The sequence below is a fragment of the Chamaea fasciata genome, unplaced genomic scaffold, assembly GCF_029207755.1.
Source record: "Chamaea fasciata isolate MVZ Bird 193981 ecotype frontalis unplaced genomic scaffold, bChaFas1.0.hap1 SCAF_17, whole genome shotgun sequence".
In the NCBI taxonomy this organism is placed as follows: domain Eukaryota; kingdom Metazoa; phylum Chordata; class Aves; order Passeriformes; family Sylviidae; genus Chamaea; species Chamaea fasciata.
In genome coordinates, this window is record NW_027094102.1 from 5,901,335 (window position 1) to 5,921,726 (window position 20,392).

The 20,392-nt window shown below is 46.1% G+C and overlaps 1 long non-coding RNA gene across 1 annotated transcript; it reads left to right on the forward strand.

Annotated features, from left to right (window-relative positions):
* Positions 1-15,372: 15,372 nt before the first annotated feature.
* LOC136298296 (uncharacterized) lies at positions 15,373-19,474 on the forward strand. The gene is made up of 4 exons (XR_010723286.1): positions 15,373-15,452; positions 15,949-16,582; positions 17,319-17,418; positions 17,940-19,474. It is a non-coding gene; the product is annotated as an uncharacterized lncRNA (long non-coding RNA).
* Positions 19,475-20,392: the final 918 nt, after the last annotated feature.

The following is a 20,392-nucleotide window of genomic DNA, read 5'->3' on the forward strand; positions in this document are numbered from 1 at the left end:
GCAACAAGTGGAACATTTGAGCTAAAAAAACCTTGAACTGTAGCTTGAAAAACCCCTTAACACTTTTTGCAAAAGCTGTTTTCAAAAGTGGGAGTTTTTCCTCCTCAGAAAATATGGAGAACATCATGTACAGGTACTTGTTCCGCTGAAAAGACATTTTCATTTTAAAAATTCCTAAAATATACTCCCTTCAGGAATCAGTTTTAAAAATACCCTGATTTTTTGGTTTTGTTTTGTTTCAGGGTGACACCAGCAGTGACTGAGCTGTGCCTGCCCTCACAGCTACCAGCTACACACAGAGCAGGGCATGTTCTCCACTGCAGATCCAGCAGGCAGGACCACAATTATCCATAACAATCCATTTCAGCAGAGCTACAGTGTTTTACAGCTGCAGACCTGACCCGTGGTCCCTACTCCTGGACATTTCGAGCTCTGATTTGTGACCTCCCCACAGCAAAGAGCCCCACTGGTTTCACTGGGACCATCCAGCCCAGCGGCACTAGAACCCCCTGTGCCCCCTGTGAGGTTTTCCCTGAGAACCGGTGACGCTCATCTCCCGACCTTAAACTGGTTTCCTGGTAGGATGGAGGCAAGTGACAGCTTCTGACATTGGCCTCCACCGCGGTGTCACAAGCTTTGCCACTTCAGCAGGATGGGTGTTTGCCAGCAGGAGCAGGCGGCTCAGGATGCAGCCTGTATTCCTTCCTTGAAAATAAAATATATTAGTTTTAAATGCGAGTCGCAGCTCACAAATGCCAAGAAATTCCTCTTGCCACATGAATGTTTCCAGAACGCTGTGCTGAATTAAATGGATTCAGCTTGCTTTCAGATCCGCACATACAAAGAGACAGCTTGATAGATAAATACATTTAGGGTGCAGACAGCTCTGGTCAGTGGACAATTAAGGATGGAAAGACAGCGGTGCCCGGGTAGCTTCAGATCCAGAGCACAAATTATTCCTGCTAGAGAATTCTATTAGTAATATTTGCATCTTGCTAATAGAAATCCAATTACTCAGAATGACTCTGAGCACATTATCCATTTTTAGCAAAATTTGCCTTATTCTGCAAACAGATTTTTGCTTGATCGTCACTTTACTTTTGTTCCCGCAGTCCTCTGGGATGCAGCATCCTTCAAGGACATGTCAGAGGAGCGTGCTATCCCGTCAGCCCCTCGCTTTGAGGCCTAGCAGCTGAATCACCCCCAGCCCTATTTTCTTTTCCAGTGTTAGATTAGCGAGAGGGCTTATGACCTGCCATCTGTCACTGCAGTCTGCTGACTGTGAGGCTCTGCTCTCGCCACAACATTGCTGAGGAGGTGGAAGGCTCCGGCGGGGGAGGAGGGCAGGGGAAAAGAGCCTTTCCATCCTGCTGCTGCTGCTCCTTGCTCCAGAGCCATCCCGTAAAGCTGAGCCCAGCAGAGGATGCTCCAGAGAGGAGCAGAACCCATCACTGGGGGCTTTCTCTTTGGCTGAGGGGACGCTGGCAGTGCAGGGCTCGGTGACAAAGTGCGGGGGTACCTCGGAGGCAGGCGGCTCTGGACCTGCGGCTCCCGCATGCTGTTTGATCACACCTGCTGAAGCTTTCCTAGCCTTGCCAGGGAGAGCCAGGCAATGTGACCATGCATCTGGCTTCCTGGCAAGGAGAGGGCTGCCTCTGGCCCCGAGCCAGCACAGTCCATCTCCTCCTGAAAATAGTGCACCGTTTAAAAAAAAAAAACCAACACACCCAGCAGAAATCCGCACGCCCCGCTGCGTGCACTGAGCCGGGGCACGGCTTTGTCACCCGCCAGGGATGGGTGACCCGTGGGTGCTGCCACAGGAGCAGCAGTGCAGAGGATTTGGGGAGAAAGCAATGCATCCACTGCTGAATTTTCCTGCCTGACTTAGAGGGTTCTCTGATTGCAAAGCTCCTGCCCTGAAGAAAGGAAATAACTTCTTGTTGAAGCAAGGAATCATAAGACAGAAACTCTCCTCACAAGCCAAGGGAAGGAGTGTTCCCAGCTCCTGTTGGTTTGCTTGAAAAACAAAATCTCTGCAGAACTTCTCCAGGATTTTCCACTGAGTCTCAGTATAATTGTACCAAAGCTCACCAGCTCCATCCCTGCTAGAGCAGATGGGATTTTTTCAGATCAATTTATTTCTGTCTTAAAAATAAGACAATGTACAACATGAGCAAACACTAAATCAGTCCAGCTGTGGTATCAAATATCTCCCCACAGCAGTTCCTTCACCCTCCTGTTCCTGAAATGGTTTCTACTTCAATGTCCAGCCTAAATTCTGCCCTCAGTTTTTCTGCTGGGATGTGCTCAGGTCATTTCTCTCCAGCAACCTCTATTACTGTGAAACCACAAACATGAAAGAAAAACCCAGCAGTCTGAGGATGAGAGACCTGATTTGGGATTTCGTGTGTCAGCAGCAGGAGTGAACCTGCCCATACATTGAGCTCTGGTGCTCGGGGAGGGGCAGCTCTCCAAACTGGCCTCCAAGCAGGTCCCCTGCCTTCTGACACCATTTGGGTGTACCGGCACTGGGCTGCTCACATCCTCCTGCACCATATGAGAAGTCTCTAGAGATGCTTCCCTGGCTGAGAAAGAAGAAAGGACTGAGGAATCAAAGGAAGAGAGCAAGTCAAAATATTTCTCCAGCCTGAAATTACCTGGGATTGTTTCAGCAGAAGCTGATCCAGTTTTGGAGATCCATGCAGCCTCAGCTAGATCCCTAACCACTGGAATAGGGTGGGGCAGGAGTACACTGCCACCTTGCCAGAGTATTTCTTTATACTGAGACCCTTTTGTATCCACAGGTAAGCATGGAAATAAGCCTTGCATGCCACAGTCAGATGCCACGTCCTGCCATCCCTTTCCAAGCAGTGATCCATCCAGCAGATGGTATTGTTGACAAGGAGCCTGTGAAACTGGCACTGCCAGTGCTGCCTTCCCCGCGGTGGTCCATGACCTCACCACAGAGCTGCTCTCAGGATGTTGCTAAGGCACATGTGGGCAGTCTGATGTTCCCCAGCAGATATTTCCAGAGATAAGATGATATCCCCTCCTAACTGGTATCAGCAGTAGGTACCACCAAGTCAGGGTTAGCGTCCCCCTGGACACCCTTCCTGTCTCCCAGAGCATTTTATCTGGATGTAGTGTGAAGGTTTTGGCCACATGGACACCCAGAGATCCCAGAGAAGTGGCCCCTGGGCACACAGAGGTCGTCTCAGCACATTTGGGTTTGCTGCAAGTGGTCAAGCTATTTTGCAGCATATGTGCAGCAGGCCGAACACAGCTTGAGGAATCACTGGACATGTGTTACCCGGTGTATGTGCACATATTTCTGCACCAGAAGCCTCCATCAGGAGCATGACACCTTTTATCATAAGGCAGCAGGACCCCAACAGCCAGCCCCGCTCCGAAGCCACGCGCACGATTTGAGTGCAGACACAGCAACAGTGCGCACAGGCATAAAATTAACCGAGCTGCATTATCCCCTCCAGCAACTCCGCATTCAGGGATGCTGCAAAAACACAATAGCAAAAGAGGACAAAGGACAAGGATGTGGGTTGTAGAACTTGGCATCAAAGCAGGAGCTGTTCAGCTTCAGTTTTCCTCAGACAATCTGGCCTCTTGCAGCCCAAGGAGAGCACAACAGGTACCCTGCAGAGCTGGCACTGAGCAAAGCTGCTGTGGGAGATGCAGATTGGACCCGTGCACAGGTTGTGGGACTCACTAGGGTACCTTGGACCTGAATCTCTGCACCCAGCCTCCCTATTTCAAACAGCTGGAGTTGCGCTCAGGTGGGTGATCAGGCACAGCTGCAGGCAAGGACAAAGGTTTCCAGTGAGAACCCCAAGCTTCCCTGCCTGCCCAACACAAGGCTGATGCACAGAAATGAGCTGGGGAGACGTGCTGGGGTGCAAGGCTGGAGGGGCAAAGGCGACTGAGCCGCTCCCCCTCTCCTTGAGGGCCCCTTACAGCCCGTTTAGCAATCCTGGCTCCTCTTTGCACCAAAACCACAGGGGAAATCTGTGCCCTGCCTTTGCTGGTGGACATTCTGCAACACAAACTGGGCACGTCCAATCCTTGTGCTTTAGACATGCAGAGAAGCCAAAAAGTCATTTGGAAATGAGGAAGTGTATAAGTTACTCTAGCTTGAGGGCTCTAGTAATTTATGCACTGAGAATTTATACAGGTCATGTACCTATTTACATTGCTGTGCTCTAAAAAAATGCACAGTTACCTTAGCAACTTTAACATTGCAAGAGAGTACAGAGCTTTCTTAAAGAGACATTGTCAAGAGTGGTCAGCCTGACCAGCCGTTCCCTCGCTTCCCTGTGTCTGCTGGATCCACATCCACATGTGGTTTTCCCGTCAGGTATCCGTGTTGTTATTTTAACAATGAAAAACCACCTCAGAACTTATTGGCATCACCTAATAGTAAACAAAAACAAGCCTACCATGTGCAAGAATGAGGAAATGTCATCAAAAAAATAGACAGAATTTACTCATTTCATCATCCTGACATGTTCTGAAAGCTTAAAATGATTTTTCAATTTGTAGAAATTGCCTAGACTCTATAAAAACATAAAGCATGCTAGTTACACCTTGGGGCTTTCAGATTTTAAAAAAACATTGTCAAAGAAATCTAATAAGCTGACTAGGCAATAAGCACCCAACCTCTCTAATTTGTTTTAGTCGATTCTCCTCTCTCGCCAGGATTTTTCACTAGATTTGCTCATACAGTGTTTTTTCCCAAAGCCAAATTAACAGAGAGTCTCTAAGATATGCTCCCTAGTATCCAAAATGCAAAAGTAGCTACTCAAAGGATAAAAAATTTTCTCTACCCATAGCAAGAGGTCTGGTACACTTAAGTCCCACCAAATTGCCAATCTTTTGTCAACCCTGTAAAAAGTTTTACCAGCTAAGAAAAGATGCCTGATAAATCCCCCAGGCTGACAGTTGTGGACAAGGACAGCGAGGTGGAAATTCAGGATGTGGAGGAGAGCATGGCCACTCTCTTCAGGTCTCTTCCTTTTCTGGCTGGAGTGCCCAAAGCAAGCAGTGACTGATCCCCAGCACCCAGACACCAGCACAGTTCTCACTAGGGCTTCCCAAACACAAACTTGCCACCCCAGATGATCCAGGGTGCTCTTCACCAGCTGCCAAGAATCCTCCCTCATTTTCTGCAGCTTTCGAAAGAGTAAAGCAATGGCAGGACACAGTGTCAGGGAGGGACAGTGCTACAGGAAACAACAATGATTTTCAACAAAACCCTTGGAGCCACAATCAGTAATGGCCCAGAAACGCTGCACTGTGGCACTGCTGGAATTTTGACCCTTCTCTTCCTTCCTACTCACATCTACAAGCCATTGAAAAACACAAAACACACAATAAAATATCTCCTTTCCCCCCATACCTACATAACAGCCATCCATCTTCCACTGTTTAAAAAAAAAAACAAACAAAAAAACCCAACAAATTGTTCATCTTCCAAACAACTCTGGTTTTGCAAACCTTAGAGAGCACACAATAGATTTAAACAACAGCTTTTTTTTCCCCCCAACAGCTATAAACGTGATCTATTCCCTGCAGCATTCTGTGAATAGTGGAGGTGCCTCTTTTTCTGCACACAAAGGTTGTGCACGTTGAGCTGGGGCAGAGAGAGCAAGAGGAAAGCTATAAACCTCCTGTTTTCTGGCAGCCACTTTATTCCTACATGATCAAAAAAACAGTCAAACTGTGGCTCCTTGCAATAACAGGTACAAAAAAAAAAAAAAGATGCAAAGAAGAAAGATGTTGACTCTGCCTGATGGAAGGTGTATGTCCCCAATCAAATTCTACAGCTCTGGGCTCAAACAGTTGGATTTTAAACCAGCTGGGCCAGAGAATTAGGGGAAATATCTACCACAAAAATCAGGGGGTTTGCATTTCCAACTGTCCCTTTTCCTGGTAACGTAGCACACATTCCGGGCTCCATTTCAGGAAGGGATGTGGGAGTGGATCTCAGAAATCACCTTCATAAGCAGCACAAGTGGACTCCCTCCAAAGCAATACAGCTGGGCTGGGAATTCATTCCTCTTTCCTCTTGCCCTTATGGCTATACACAACCAAACCTCAGTGATTTTCTTTTGTTATTGCACTCAGTTGTCCCATCCACACTGTGCTGCCCAGACAGCTCAGAACAGGCTGAAGATCTTGTGACCTGCCCTGCCTCTGAGTGAAGCCCCCATGAACACCCTTCCCTCACATCACTCCCCCACGGAACCCAGCAGAGGATAATTCAGCTTTGAGCCACACCAGCCGTGGCAAGGAAACCTCTCCTCTAAATCCAACTTCCAGACCTGCAGTGAGGAACAGAATCCCCAGGTTTCTGAGACTGCCACACGAACAGCACAGCCACCATCCAAAGCAGCATCCCACCTGCCTCCCAGCCTCCCTTCTCCCCCTGCCCTGCAGCAGGAGGAGTCTGGGAGCAGACAGGAGGGTGTGGGGAGGGGGGGTTGTGCAGAGCCACTCCTCTCCCCATCCTCCACGCTCTGTCCTTCCCTGCTCTCCGTGGAGGCAGCACCATGCCTGCCCAGGTCCCACAGGCACTGTGACACTTTGCCAAGGCACTGTCAGCTCTGTGCTGCGTCACAACGAGCCCCTCCACATTAATTCAACTTGGTGGAATAAGAAAAAAAAAAACAAACAACCATAGAGGGAAGGCAGGACGAGGCACAGCAGATGGCTGAGGACAGATACCACATCCCATCCTTTCCTGCTCTGCAAGGAAACAGCTTCACTCTCTGCTGTTTATCATGCTGCTCCTAGCTTTTCTCTTTCCACCTAAAAAAAAAGAAAAAAAAAAAAAAAAAAAAGGCAGAAATCGGTGTCCAAATACCCAAGGTCTCCATGTTTTTGTTGCCTCCACTTAAATTTTGTGGCTTTCTCTCCCCGTTGCAGCTCTTGAGGCCACATGGCACAATGAGGGTGCGATTGCTATGAGATAATCACACCCTTGGGGTGTTATTAAGCACAAGGCTATGCCTCGTGCCTCTCACTCTCCTGGGATGTGATTATATCATGATAACCAAACTCTCCAGAGACACCTTATTGCAATTATGACATTTCTTTCAGGTTTATGTATGAATACATTATTCAAGGAAATTACTTTGATCACCAGAAACTTCCACTTAGTGTTCAAATACTTAAACTGGATGGTTTACCAAGATGAAGTTCCTTCCTTACAGTGTTTGACAGGGAGAGAAAAGGGGCTTTTAATCTGAGCAGAGCAGCACCAGGGTCTAATCACCAACATGCAGATGCACTCTCTCTTATTTAGGATGGCAGTTTTTCAAATATCCTAACTAATCCAAATATTCAATCCATATTTTGGCAATTCCAATCCTTGGAGAAGTCGTCCCACAAAAAAAAAATTCTCTAAAGAAATATTTAAGATAAAAAGAATTAAAGAGGGAGATGTTGCCTTCTGGCTTCTCAGGCACTCAGACCTGCTGGTTCAAGGATCAGAGAGAAGTAACAGCTCCTCTTACTGACACTATAAACTTGGCTGGACCACTGAACTGGAGGAGCCTCACCTGTGTAAGGCACCCAGCATCCCACCAAGTCTTTCCAATGACATCCAGTGACTCAAATGCTCCAGCAAAACTCGTTAGTCTAGTGTGCCCACCTGCCTCCTTTGGTTATGGACATGTCTGCAGCAGCAGGAGCTGTTTGTACAGCTGGTTTTCCTCTTCGACTGCGGTGCAAGGACAATCAGATCTACAATGCTGAAGGGTTAAATAGTTGAGGGGCCAGAACTGGTTGTGCAGATTATTGGTGGGGCAAAACCAAGGTCACACAGCAGAGAGGTCACAGGAAAGGCCAGCACAGTGCCACAGATGGATAGTGTCAGCTGATAAAAGGTGCAGCCAGAAGGTCCCCAAAGCCCATCAGATCCTTCAGGGACCAACTGAATTAAAACAAAGAAGCAGAAATAACACCTGCACCCCAATAGCAATGAATATTCCCTAGAGACACATGGACTTAGCAGGAGGGTACTGTGGATCTGTCCCTGTGTTTGTTTCAGTGACCTTGCCTGAGTGTTTATGAAATACATATTGGTTATTGATCCCTGTCCCCATCCCTCACCAGAGAGAACCCACAGTTAATGGCATTGGTCTGGTGTCAGAGAAACACTGAAAAACACCCAGAAGAGGACACAGCCTTAGTGCTTCATGGGAGGGATCAGAAAATACGCATCCAAACTCAGTGGCATCATCCACAGGCTTTTTTTTCAGAGCTTCTGCACAGCTGGGCTGTGCTCCACAGCAACACTCCTTGCTCCAAACAGCCCTGCTATCACTGCTTCTTTGACAGCCAGCAAATCCAAATGTCTGTGCCACCTTCCACTGAAACAAACACCACACTAAGGGCTACAAACAATATGTACTTAATTTCTTATGCTCTCTTTCAAAGGAAAGAAAAAAAAAAAAGTTGTTACAGAAAAAAAAATAATTCTTATTAACCAAATTCTTGCAGTTGGGTTAAATATCTTATTTTAAAAAGTCCTGAATAAGATGGGAATTTTAATGAGAGCTCAGTGTGCACAGTACAGCTGAACAACCTACAGGAACATTCCCACTCTGGGTACTCAGTTAATATCTTAATGATGTTATTCCTCCACTTGTGACCAACAGCCAAGGAAGAAATCTCATCATTGTTCCAAATTTCCTATGCCAAACCTGTCTTTCCTATGCAAAGTATTAGTCCCTGATCACCTGTCTCTGCTAAACATAATTGCATCCTGTCATGAGCTTTGATCTCTAAAATAGAGATCATCTCTAAAATTGCCAGTGCTCGGGGGCCTCTGCCTTGCTGACACGTGCTGCAGCAGAGCTCCCTCACAGAATGGTTTAGAACAGTAGGAATTTGGCTCTGCTGGGCTGTGAGATGGTGCAACCTTTAATTTGGGACTTGAGAGAACAGCATTTCTGTGAAGCTCCTGATACCCTTGTCCACGGTGGGATTCAGTTCTGTGGAAGTGCCTGTGCTGATGTCTCTTCAGCCCCGGGTGGCTGCCAGGAAAAGTTTCCTGCAGGTGCCAGAGGTCACAGACAATGCTCTGGTGCTCTTAAGGCTTTGGAAAGCCCTGTCCTGCTGGGCAGCACTGCTGTCATGCACCTACAAGCCCACCTGCCAATGGGGAATGCAAATGCTTCCAGTCTGCACAAGACCTTCTGAGAGCTGCTACAATTCTCCTGTGCTTCCCTCAGCCTTCCCACCACCTTCAGAGCCCATCACACTCACACCTCTTCCTCTGAATTTGAGAAGCAAAGTGGAAGCGTCAGAAAATCTGTTACACAGGTGATGCTTCACTTACAACAGCCATGAGAACGTTTCTGCCACGGGAGCCAAATATATATATAAAGTGCTAAAGATAATGACAGAGTGTGCATTACCAGCCTCTCGTCACTGCAGAGTTATTGGTGATAAATATGAATCCACGGTGAACTTCAGGTATCTCACATCCTTTACTGACTATCAGCAAAGGTGACTCCAGGCAGGGGCAGCTTATCTCCAGCAGGGTACCAAGTTAATTGAAATGAGCTTAAAACCAGTTCAAATGGTCAAATTCCTACACACACGACTTTGTTTCTATCTCTTCAGCAGTGTGACAGGCGACCTGCAGAATTACAATGTGATGGGAAGTGCCAAGAGAGCTGGTCAGACACATCTGAGGGGCGAAAGAATGGGGAATTTGGTTAAGAAGAGCGTTTTATTGCTAAACAATCCCTGCTGTTTGAAAGCTCTGGATGATGATAAACAAAAATACTAATGCAGAATAGAATTCATTACTAACATCTCTGGGAACTGGTATTTAGAACATTTGCACTGCTGCTCACCCAGCCTTCCTCAAACAGTGTTTTTCTTTACACTATGAATTTGAGCAGAAACCAAACATTTATGTGTTATCAGGAAAATTGTCTCTTGCTTATCCTGTTATCACAGCACGTGGGGAGTGATGCTGGGAGGCTGAAGCAGCCAGCCCCACAAAATAATTGACAAAGAGCATCCTTGGGGTTTCTGTGCACCAGGACTTGCTGATGGAGGCAAATGTGAATTATGGTAGAGCCCAGCCCAGCACAACTCTCTGAATCAATTTTAGTACTAATTCAGCCACCAATTCTTCCCCCTTTCTCTGGCCCAAACCTTTTTTTTGCACACCAACCCCTTTATTCATGTCCCCCACTAACCCTGGACGTAGTAGCTTAAGCTTAAGCTGGGTAAACTGGGGCTGAAGAAGATTATGTGTGAAAACAGCCCTTTCTGTGTTAAAAAAGAGTGGGAGATGCTGGTTTGTTTGGCCTCAAAGACCTGAGGCCATGGGTGATGCCCTTGGCTCTCTCCTCTGGTTTGGAAAAAAACCACACACCTTGGAAATCTGCTTATACCTTCCCTCAGAGCACCCAGTGGCCATTAAGAGGAGCCTCCCGTGTCCATCATGAATGCAAATAATAAATGCAATTTGTATACAACAAACAGTTCTTTGGACAATCAGCAAGAGCAATAATTATATTGCTAAAAATCACCCATGAATCAGATCCTCTGTTTGCAATGATTGTATTGCTCAAGAGGAGGTCTTAGAGCACTGTATTTCTCCAAGCTAAACTGCTCTCCTCATGGTAACAAACAAATGCACTTGTTATGGTGTACTTGGTTCTCATAAGGACAATTACACAAGGACAGCATCAGTGCTGCCAGAAAATGAAATCAAGGGAGGAGGCAGTGGTTGCCAAAGCTGAGCCTGTACTTTATGAAATCCGATTCTCTCCCAAAGACACAACTCCAGCCCGGCAATATTTGCAGAGGTGACACAACTCACAACATATTCCCGTGTTGTGAAATTCATTGAGGGCAGAAGAAGACAAAAATAAACAAACCAAACCAAACCAAAAAAAATCCTAACGAAACCAAACCAAAAAAAAAACAAAAAAAACCAAAAAAAAAACCCAAACCAAACTAAAGCATACCAAAAAGAAACCCCAAATTTCAAACACTCCACCATTTAAGGAGCGGACTTTAAAAGAAATGCACAATGAGAGGTTATGCTGTCATTAAAGGAGTAGCCAACACTTTCCAGCATGAGTTAACACAGTGCTGCACTGGCACTTTGCATTTGCAGCTAATCTGCCAATGATTAAATGAGCTGTTATTGAGCATTTGCCCTGTTGAACTAGGTTTTTCTTATCCTTATTAATCATTCATTTTGCATTTCAGTAGCCTCCTGTCTTTAAGCAAAACATCATTTGTTTTTTTTCTTTTTTTTCTTCATTAAGACAAATTAAACTTTTTTTTTTTTCTTTTCTTTCCTCTGGTGATGCCCTTTCTGATCCCAGGAGCAGATAGCTGAGCAAAAGCATGGACAAAACCTGGGAGAGCCCTAAGGAGCGTGGGGAAGCAAATTCTTTTTGCACTCAAACTTTGGGAGTTGAAAGTAGAGGACATGGCTGGAGCCACTAAGCTGTGGTGTAAACACGGCCATTTAAGAGGATTTGCATACCATTTATTAACCTTCCAGAGGAACTACACAGACCCCAGTCAGGGAAAACAACTGTGTACACATGTTCCTCCCATTCTTGTTATCGAAATATAGCTTCTGCCAGGCGCCCCCCAGCATTTTCCACAGGCAGATAAATACCGGGAATGGGAAGGGAGTGGGTGGATCCAGCCTCTTTCTCTGTCCCCATTTGGGTTTCATGAGGTCTGGAATTCATTTTTAGCTACATTTTAAGAGGAAAGGTGTGAGCAGGCACCTGGTGTGCTTCAGGTATTTGTTGATGCCCAGGAAGGAAGGTGATCCCGTGATCCAGGCATTCCTGTCAGGAGGGATTGTGGATGTGGGTGCTGGGTGCTGTGGTGGATCGTCTGCAGTGCTGGGGGCTGTGGCAGAGCTTGCAGCACCTCACAAGTCCTCAGGTTCCTCCACCAGGTCCCAATCTGGATTGGGATCAGGATCCCTTCATCCTGATTTAGGATTTCTCCCTGTGCCACCACAGTTTGTGCCTCAGTTTCCTCAGGACCAAGTGGGGACACCAAGGCCTCCTCCCCTCCTTTGGGCACTCCCAGACCCCACCTGGCCCTATCAGCACCATCCCTTGGGCTCTTTTTGCTGTTACAGGCTGTATTTACTACATACATTTCAAAGTGCCTAATAAAAATTCTCAACAGCAAATTTCACGGCTTTCTGGAAAGGCACTGCTCTCTATATGGGCATATTAGTGAGATTTCTTTTTGAGAAATTTGGAGGAAACAAAAGCAAAAAAACTATCTCCACAGCAGTATTTAAATTGTGCGCCCATACAAGATAAGAGCAGACAGCAGGCACACAGACACAAATGGCGTGGGGAGATGTTGGAGGGAGAAATTCCAAAAGCACCAACTGCCCCAGCTCCCACAGAGCTTGAGTTGCATCTCCCCAAAACTTCCCAGCCTGCTTTCTTTTGGAGCTGCTGTGCTTCATGGAGAGCAGCCAAATGGGAGGGGGGACAAAATACTCTGGGGCTTGGGAGATACAGATTCTTATCCCCATCCTGCCATGTGTTTGCACAGCTCCAAAGTCCCTCCAGTTCCATCTGCACCCCCTGGACAAATGGCCAGAGCCTTGATCCTACAACCTGCACTTTCTTGGAACCATTGGTGGCTTTGAGCATGGCAGTGTCTTGGTGTCCCTGTGCCTTAGCAGGAGTCCGGGTGTGCAGGGAGTGCGTGAAGATGGATGAATTTCCACCAATTTCCCTGGAAAGCCCAGATTTCTATCCCTGAGAATTCTCTGCCCCACTCCAAAGAGTGAAGGCGTGTGCTGAGTTTAGAGCTGGGGGGGGAGTGGGGATGAAGATCAAACATCATCATGAAGGTGTCAAAGGCATCTGGGAGCCCTTCAGCCCCTGCTCCTTCCCCACCACACACACAAACACTCTTGTGCTTCAAAGCTTAATACAAGGATGCTATTAGCATTAAAGAAATGAATAAATAAATAAATAGAAACAGAAAAGAAAGCCTGGTAGAATACTTTTTTGTCCTCTGCAATTTCTTCTGTTTTTTCACTTTAAACACATTTCACTCCCTTTACTCTTTGGTTTAGAAGCCTGGATTTACTAATACATTTTTTTTTCCCTTTCACATAGTGTGTTGTAAAGTTTACTCTGCAAGCACTGCATCGGAAAAGCTTTAAAATAAAGCTCTATAATCGATTTTTCGTTGATTTTTAGTTAAACTGCAGGACTTCTGCCATTGTTATAAGGTTTTATAAAACCCTATTGTTATGTGTTTGTTATTCAGGTTATAATTTTTTTTTTAAGAACAGCTTCTTTAAACTCTTAATATAATAAAATACACCCTCATAATATCTACACTACCACTAAAGATCCAACATCAAGTTCCAAAACCCAAGGTGATCACGCAATTGAGGAAGAAATCCTGACATCCAATATGTTAAAGATATGTTTGGAAAGTGTAATTAATGTAAGACAGAAAGCAAAAGAGAAAGTTCTGAAATCTCTCCCAGCAATCACACACTTCACAGTGTAGTACAAATGCAGTTCCAAGGGCTATTTTTAGCCTGGCACACACGGGTATATTGTTACCCAGCCTGCTGCTAGAAGTAATTTTAAATATCTTTCTGATCAAAGAAGATGCTATATTCAAGAGCAGGCACAGAAGTCATCCTTATCTTGCATTCTCCATGAGAACATTTGACCTTCCTGATTTGGGTTTGTTTGACAAGACTTTGCTGGCTGTTGGAAGATCTGCATCTCATGTAGAATGATTATAATAAAAGTTGGTCTCACAAACCCTACACAGAGCAGCATTCTCTTTACCTACCAAAAGGTGACATTTTCCAAGCTGTTACCTAGAGAGCAAAGGACAAATGGAAAAGATCAGTCACATAAAAGCAGCATTACCATAACATCCCATGGCAATTTCAGGGTCCTTTGAAGGCCAGATGCTTCTGCTCCATATCGAAATTTCCTATAATAAGAGACTCAATGGAAACACAAACGTCACAAAGTAAAAAATCCTGGCTAACCTGCAATTTCAAGTAATTTTCTGTTTAGAATTGGTCAATGTTTTCCAGAGTGAGAGTGGAACGTTTTCCCTGCTGTGCCAAGGAGAGACAATAAAATACTGAGAGTGAAGTTGTACAAAGCGCTGTGGACAGATTGGAACTGTTGGACTGGCTCAGCTGGGTGGGAGTTGCAGCTGAGGAGCTGCAGGTGAGGCTGAATTCCCTCAAAGGGCAGGAATTGCCTGGCAGGATCCCACCTCATCCCAGACAGCTGCTCCACAGCAAACACAAGACACCCTAGGACTGACAATCCAAAACCAACCTGGACGCAGGAAAAGCTTTTTAGTGATTTCTTCCCACACCAAAGCAGACAGCTTCCAATGTTTTTTGAAAATGTTTGGTTCCGCTGCAACATACTGAGTGTATCTGTTGTTGGTATTCAGTGCTCAGACTCTTCTGAAGCCTCCAAAGTTTGCAAATCAGGGTTTAGAGTGAAACCCAAGAAAAGCCAGCCCCTCACAAGATCTGAGCATGGTTTGGGCTCAGCAATGAGCAGCCTCTGGGTACACCCCCAGCAAGCTGACATATTCCAAACTCTGTGAGCTCCATTTCCTTGCACAGATGGCAACCTTGCATGGAAGGTCCACAGTGAACTCTAAAACTGTCATTTCAACCAAACCCTCATGTTGGCCCTGCCTTTCCTAGGCCAAAATCATGCCAGACTATCTGCAGGAGCTGGGGAAGGAGACTGGCTTTAGGAGACTGCAAACTGACTTCATTGGAACTACTGCCAAACCAGGCTGATGGAAATAAGAGGAAAATCACTGTCCTCCAGCCTGAATTCCCAAAGGAAGCAGAGCCTTTGCACAGCCCTGGCTCCCCCTTGCTCAGCCAAAAGAGAAAAAAAACAAATAAGGAAGGCAGAGGACAACATCCACAGAGTCTGACCAATGCATGGATTTACCTGGCCTTGTTCTGCTAAATCATCTCAAAATATGGGCTGGTTTCTTGGTTGTTGTTCTTTATTTATATATATATATATATATATATTATATATATATATATATATATATATATATATATATATGGGGGGAAAAAATCAACCAAAAACAAAGGAAAAAGAAAAAATCGATTCTTCTATGATTTACGGTCGGGTTAAGGCAAACGTGAAGCCCATGTTAAGGCTGTTCATCTCATGATAAGGCAGCAAAAAGGTCAACAAATTACTCTCTTCCTAATGGTTCATTTGAACCAATGAAAACAGGATATTTTATCCTCCCGGGTCAGGCCTCCTTAGAAAACCTACGTCCCCTTCCCTCCTTCCCTCCTCAGCCTCCCCTTATACCCCCCTCCCTCTCTCCCACTCCCAACCCTTTTCTTTTTAGCTCCCTATCTCTGATCCTCCAAGGTGACCTTTTTCCCCACTCCTAATACCGAATTTTCTGGCTGAGTGCTGCTGCTGCTGCCCTGGCCGGGGGTCCCTGGGCTGCAGGGCCCGGGTTTGGAGCACGCTGATGCTGCTGTGCCGAGCGGGAAAGGAACCCAGAGCACGGGCAATGGAGCGGGGAAAGCCCCGCGGTTCCTGCCCCGCTTGGGAGAGGTTTATTTGGCCGTCGGAGACTCATCAGTTGTGACCTGGCAGGGGATGATCCAGGGTTCTCCCGCTGTAGCCGGGGCTGGAGCAGCCAGCGCTAACTGCTGCCTATTAGGAATAGCTATCACATCTAATTGTTATCCTTGCTGCTGATTGAGGGGGGAAGTGGAGGGATGGGAAGTTCAGCCGGGTGACATGATGCAGTTTTAATGAGTCTCTCTTTTTCTTTCCCTTTTCTTCTTCCTTGTTTTTTTTTTTTTTTTTTTTCTTTCTTTCCCCTCGGCCTGGCTGTTTTAATATGGAAATACAGTAAATTCTAACAAAATCAGGCTGGCACGCAGAGCACGGACCGAAGGCATACCTCCAGGAGGCTTTCAGCAGCGGCTGGGCAGCAACCGCAATACAGAAGCAATTAGTTCCTTAAAGTTCTTTAGTGCAGGGCCTTTGGAAGGGGGTGGACACTAGATTAAGCCCTGCTTCATTCGCCTATTTATCGAGCTGTCAGGAGGCTGAAAGGGTTAAATGTGGCGGAGCAGAAAGCCTGCCCAGAGCCCGCTCCCGAGTGACCGTCCCCGGCAGCCTGAGCCGGCTCCACCGCGGCACCGCCGCCGCCTGGCCCCACGCATCAAACAGTTAAAAACGTACTTTTCCCCCCTCTCCCAGCAGATGCAGAGCTGCGAGGTGGGGCGGCAGCACAACCTGACTCAGCAAAGGCTCCTGATGTCAGCGCAGCCCCATCGGTGCTGGGATTCACCCCAGCAGAGGCGAGCGGAGCCCGGGGCTGCTCCCAAAGCCAAACACGCGCTCTGCAGAATCTGCCCCACTTTAGAAAAAGAGGATTTCTGAGCGCGGGGGTGCATGTCTGACACCCGGAGAAGCTGATACACAGCGACGGACTCTCTGTCTCTAAATAATGGGGAGATTAAGCTCCACGTTGGGATCTGGTCTGTATTTTTGTTCCTTGCCTTGCTTCCCCGTCCCCGCAGCCGTGCGTGTGTCCGAGCCGAGCATCCCAGGGCTGCCCTGCACACCCCAGCTCCTGTGTTCCGCATTTCGTCAGAACCAGATGTAAAAAGTGAACTCTCCCAGTGTAGCTGTTTCGCTGTGTATGCCTCGACGCGCACACTGGGCATCAACTGCGTCTGTACCAGGGAAGGTTTTAATTACAGACTCATGTTTGTGGTGCATGACCAGTTTATCCCCAATATAGGTCACTAATTTGGATTCTGTTCTGGCTGGAGGATCCCGTAGTGCCGCTCGCTGTGATGTCTGGCAGCTCATACCCAACCCCAGAGCTTTTGCTCTTTCTCTCTGCCTTGTCTGAGACACAAATTCGAGAGAATCTGTTTTCACAAGCTAAGAAATGTGTGTGTTTGGTTGGTTGTTGTTCCAGGGTTTTTTGGTTTTTGGTTTTTTCTTTTCCCTCGAAGAATTAAAAATGTAACATATTTGAAATGTATTTAGAGGCAGGGCTCACACACAATCACACACTCAGAGGAGAGATGCCAGTGCATATAGAGTATGATAGCTCAAAACACAGAGAGAGCATGTAATGCAATTTTGTTGTAGCATATCACTGAATTTTGTTGATGTAATAACCTGAAATAAAGTATTAAGACAGATTGACACGCCTGGGTAGCACAGCTGAGGATTCAAATATTTAAATCTAACATGTTCTAGCTTGTTCCTGCTGAAATCAATGGAAGTTCTCCTTCACAGCTGATTGCAATAGGGGAAAATGGATCCAGCTTATGCAGAGCAATAACAGGAAGGGGAATGGGTAAGTTCAGCTGAGTTTTCAAATGTTGATTTCTCAGCTCAAATCAGCTCTAATTTCTAATTTGGCTTTTGGTGGGGTTTGGGGGTGGGTTTTTGGCATTGATTTTATTAGAGGGAAAAAATAAAGCTATTTTCCTAGACATTCATAAAGAAAATAGAAATCATCCCAATGCAAGAAAGAGGGAGGAGACTTAAAAACCTGTTAATCTGCATCTTCCTTTCATCCCTTTCATTTGCTTTGCCACTCTTCTATTGCCACTTTATCTACCCAAAGGATGCGACCATATCCTGCTGGAACCTGGAGATTCTCTAAGTCTGCTCACAACAGACACAAAAACTTCAAACCACATTTTTGAGCTCCGGATCTGAAAACACAGATATTGCAAAAAATATTACAGCCTCACACTCAATTTATGGGTGGTCACATTCTCATTCCAGTCACCTATCTCTGTTCCAAGACCATCCTGAGCAGGTAATCGTTCTTTTAGCTGCCTGATAACATAATTTTTAATTTTTTTCCAGGATTCGGCGGCTTCACATTAGTAATTTGTGTCTGGGCATTCAACCTCCAAACTGACTTCAAAAGATTTTAGCAACAAGGCGCTGATTTATTCTTCCATCGAGACAACAGGGATGCCCCAGTTAATCACAGGAGAAGGAGGCTCCAACCCAGATCTCAAAAAGCTGACATCTTTCAAAAAATACTAAACCTATTTCAAATTATTTCTACAGAGGGTATTTTCCATCACCCCTCCCCAGGACTATCTCCTTTGATTGATATTAAACATCAGGAAAGTTCTGGGAAATGGAAAACTTCTGTAATAAGACTCACACAAACACATTTAAAGCTCATTTATAGCAAATTCAAATTTCCATACTAAAAACTTGCCACTTCAAAATGCTTTCTCAGATTAAAAGCCGAGTTTTCAAAAATAAAGCTGTAGCAGCTACAAGAGCAGACTGGAGAATTTTGATAGAAATAAGGAGGAAACACCTCCTTTCCTTCAAACAAAACTAAATCAAATGGATTAATGAATGGCGACGAAAATCAACAGGAAGGGTCTTGACATTTCCAATAGGAGCTTTGAGGGGAAGGAAAATGGCAATTCCCAGACCTCCCAAAACAACCCAAAGAAATAATTTCTGCGGTAGAAGTCTGGAAAGAGGGAAAATGCATATCCCAAAATACTGCAACACCGCTCAGGGAAGGGCAAGAGAAAACCCCTCCACCCTTTCCAGTCTTCTGACTGAAACCTCAAACCCTAAATAATTTCAGGCTTTATCTACAACATTCCTCTGGTTTGTTTTGTTCAGGTGTGTGTGGAGGGGTTGGTTTGGTTTTGTGTTGTTATTTGTTCCAACTGCGCTCGACAAAAAAAAAAAAAAAAAAATCACGAACCGTTCATCTGCTGAATCCTTGCTGCACTGCTCGCAGCATTCCCGGGAAGGTTCTTCTTTTGTGGGAAACAAAGACTTGGGGGAGGCAGACGGGAGCAGCAGCCCAGCCCTGCTGCCCCATCCCGCATCCCGGGGAAGGCACAAGCCCCTCGCAGGGTACGACCTTGCTCGGGACGTTCCCTTTGCCCCTTCCCGGGAAAGGAAAATGCCATTCCCTGCCCCGGCCGCCTCCTTCGGACTCTCTTTTTACATTCAAATCATCCTCCCGGGGCACCGGGCTGGGCGCTCACCCCAAGCCACGAGCCAAAGTGTGGCTGTGTGTTCCTCAGCGGGAGGAAAACACTGGGAATACGAATTGGTGCCCGGATCGTTTCCTGGCGTTATTTTACTGTAAATTTAAATGGCCTTGGCATTGTGGAGCTCTCTCGTTTATTTTAAAAGCGGGAAAGATTTATTCTACCCAGAAGTCGTTCGGAGTGGGATGGAGAACAACCAGGACTGGGGTTTTGCTGTTTTCCTAACAACAGATGAAGCCAGGGCTGCCTCTGGACTGAATTGCAGAGGGGTTTGGGGTGCTTTTATTTCTCTTCCAAAATACTCTCACATTTTCCCTCTATTTCCTCTATTATTTCCTCTATTTCCTACACATTATCTTCTGACATAACTCCTGGTAATCTGATGGGCCATTTACTCCTTTAAAACCCACCTGGGTTTTAAGTAGCAGCTTACAGAACCATCCCTGTGTTTCCTGTACATACTAAACATAAAAGTCCCTTCATAGGAATTCAGGTTATTTTGGCAAACACGGGGTCAATCTCCTGGTCACAAACAAAGTGTTGCCGCTGAGGACTGTTCTGAGACGCAAACCAATATTTAGGATTAACCTCCTCCCTTTCAGGGGTGGAAGAACAGGCTGGGGAAGGAAAAATGACCCAAAGACAAAGAACAGACCTGCAGGGAAGCTGAGCTTACTGCTCATGCTCCTGGCTGGCAGCCCCATCCCTGTACCACTACTCAAGCTCTACATCTTTGCTGGGTATGCAACTGGCATATGGAATTTTCAAAAGCAATTTTGTAAAGATGGGCTTCTATTTCTGTGCATGCCATAGCTTTTAATCCTGAGGCAGAAACAACCAATGCCTGAGTTTTGCATGCATGCATATGCATTACCTGGAAAAGGCAGGCGAATGTCAGTTTTGGGTTTCTACCAAAATCTTCCCTTAGCTGAGTTTTTCTCAGAAACTAGAGAACAGACAGAAGCAGAGCCCTTAAAATATGTTTTCAGGATTAAAAATGCAAACTGCAGCCTTCTTCCCTTCCCCACTCGTACCTGGGATGACATTCAGTGCTCTGGGGACCTACAGATCGTCCCCTGAATGCTGCACAAGGTGGCCGAGGTGGACATCACCCCCACAGGAGGTGAATGCTGGATTTGGGCATGAGCTCTCTGTTGGATAAAGAACATGTGCAGAGAGAGGCTGGAGAGGAATAAAAGCAGGGATGAGAGTGATTCTTGACTGACCTGCTGTTATTTGAATACACAGACTCAGCTGTGCAGAGAGGCCAGTGCTGGATAT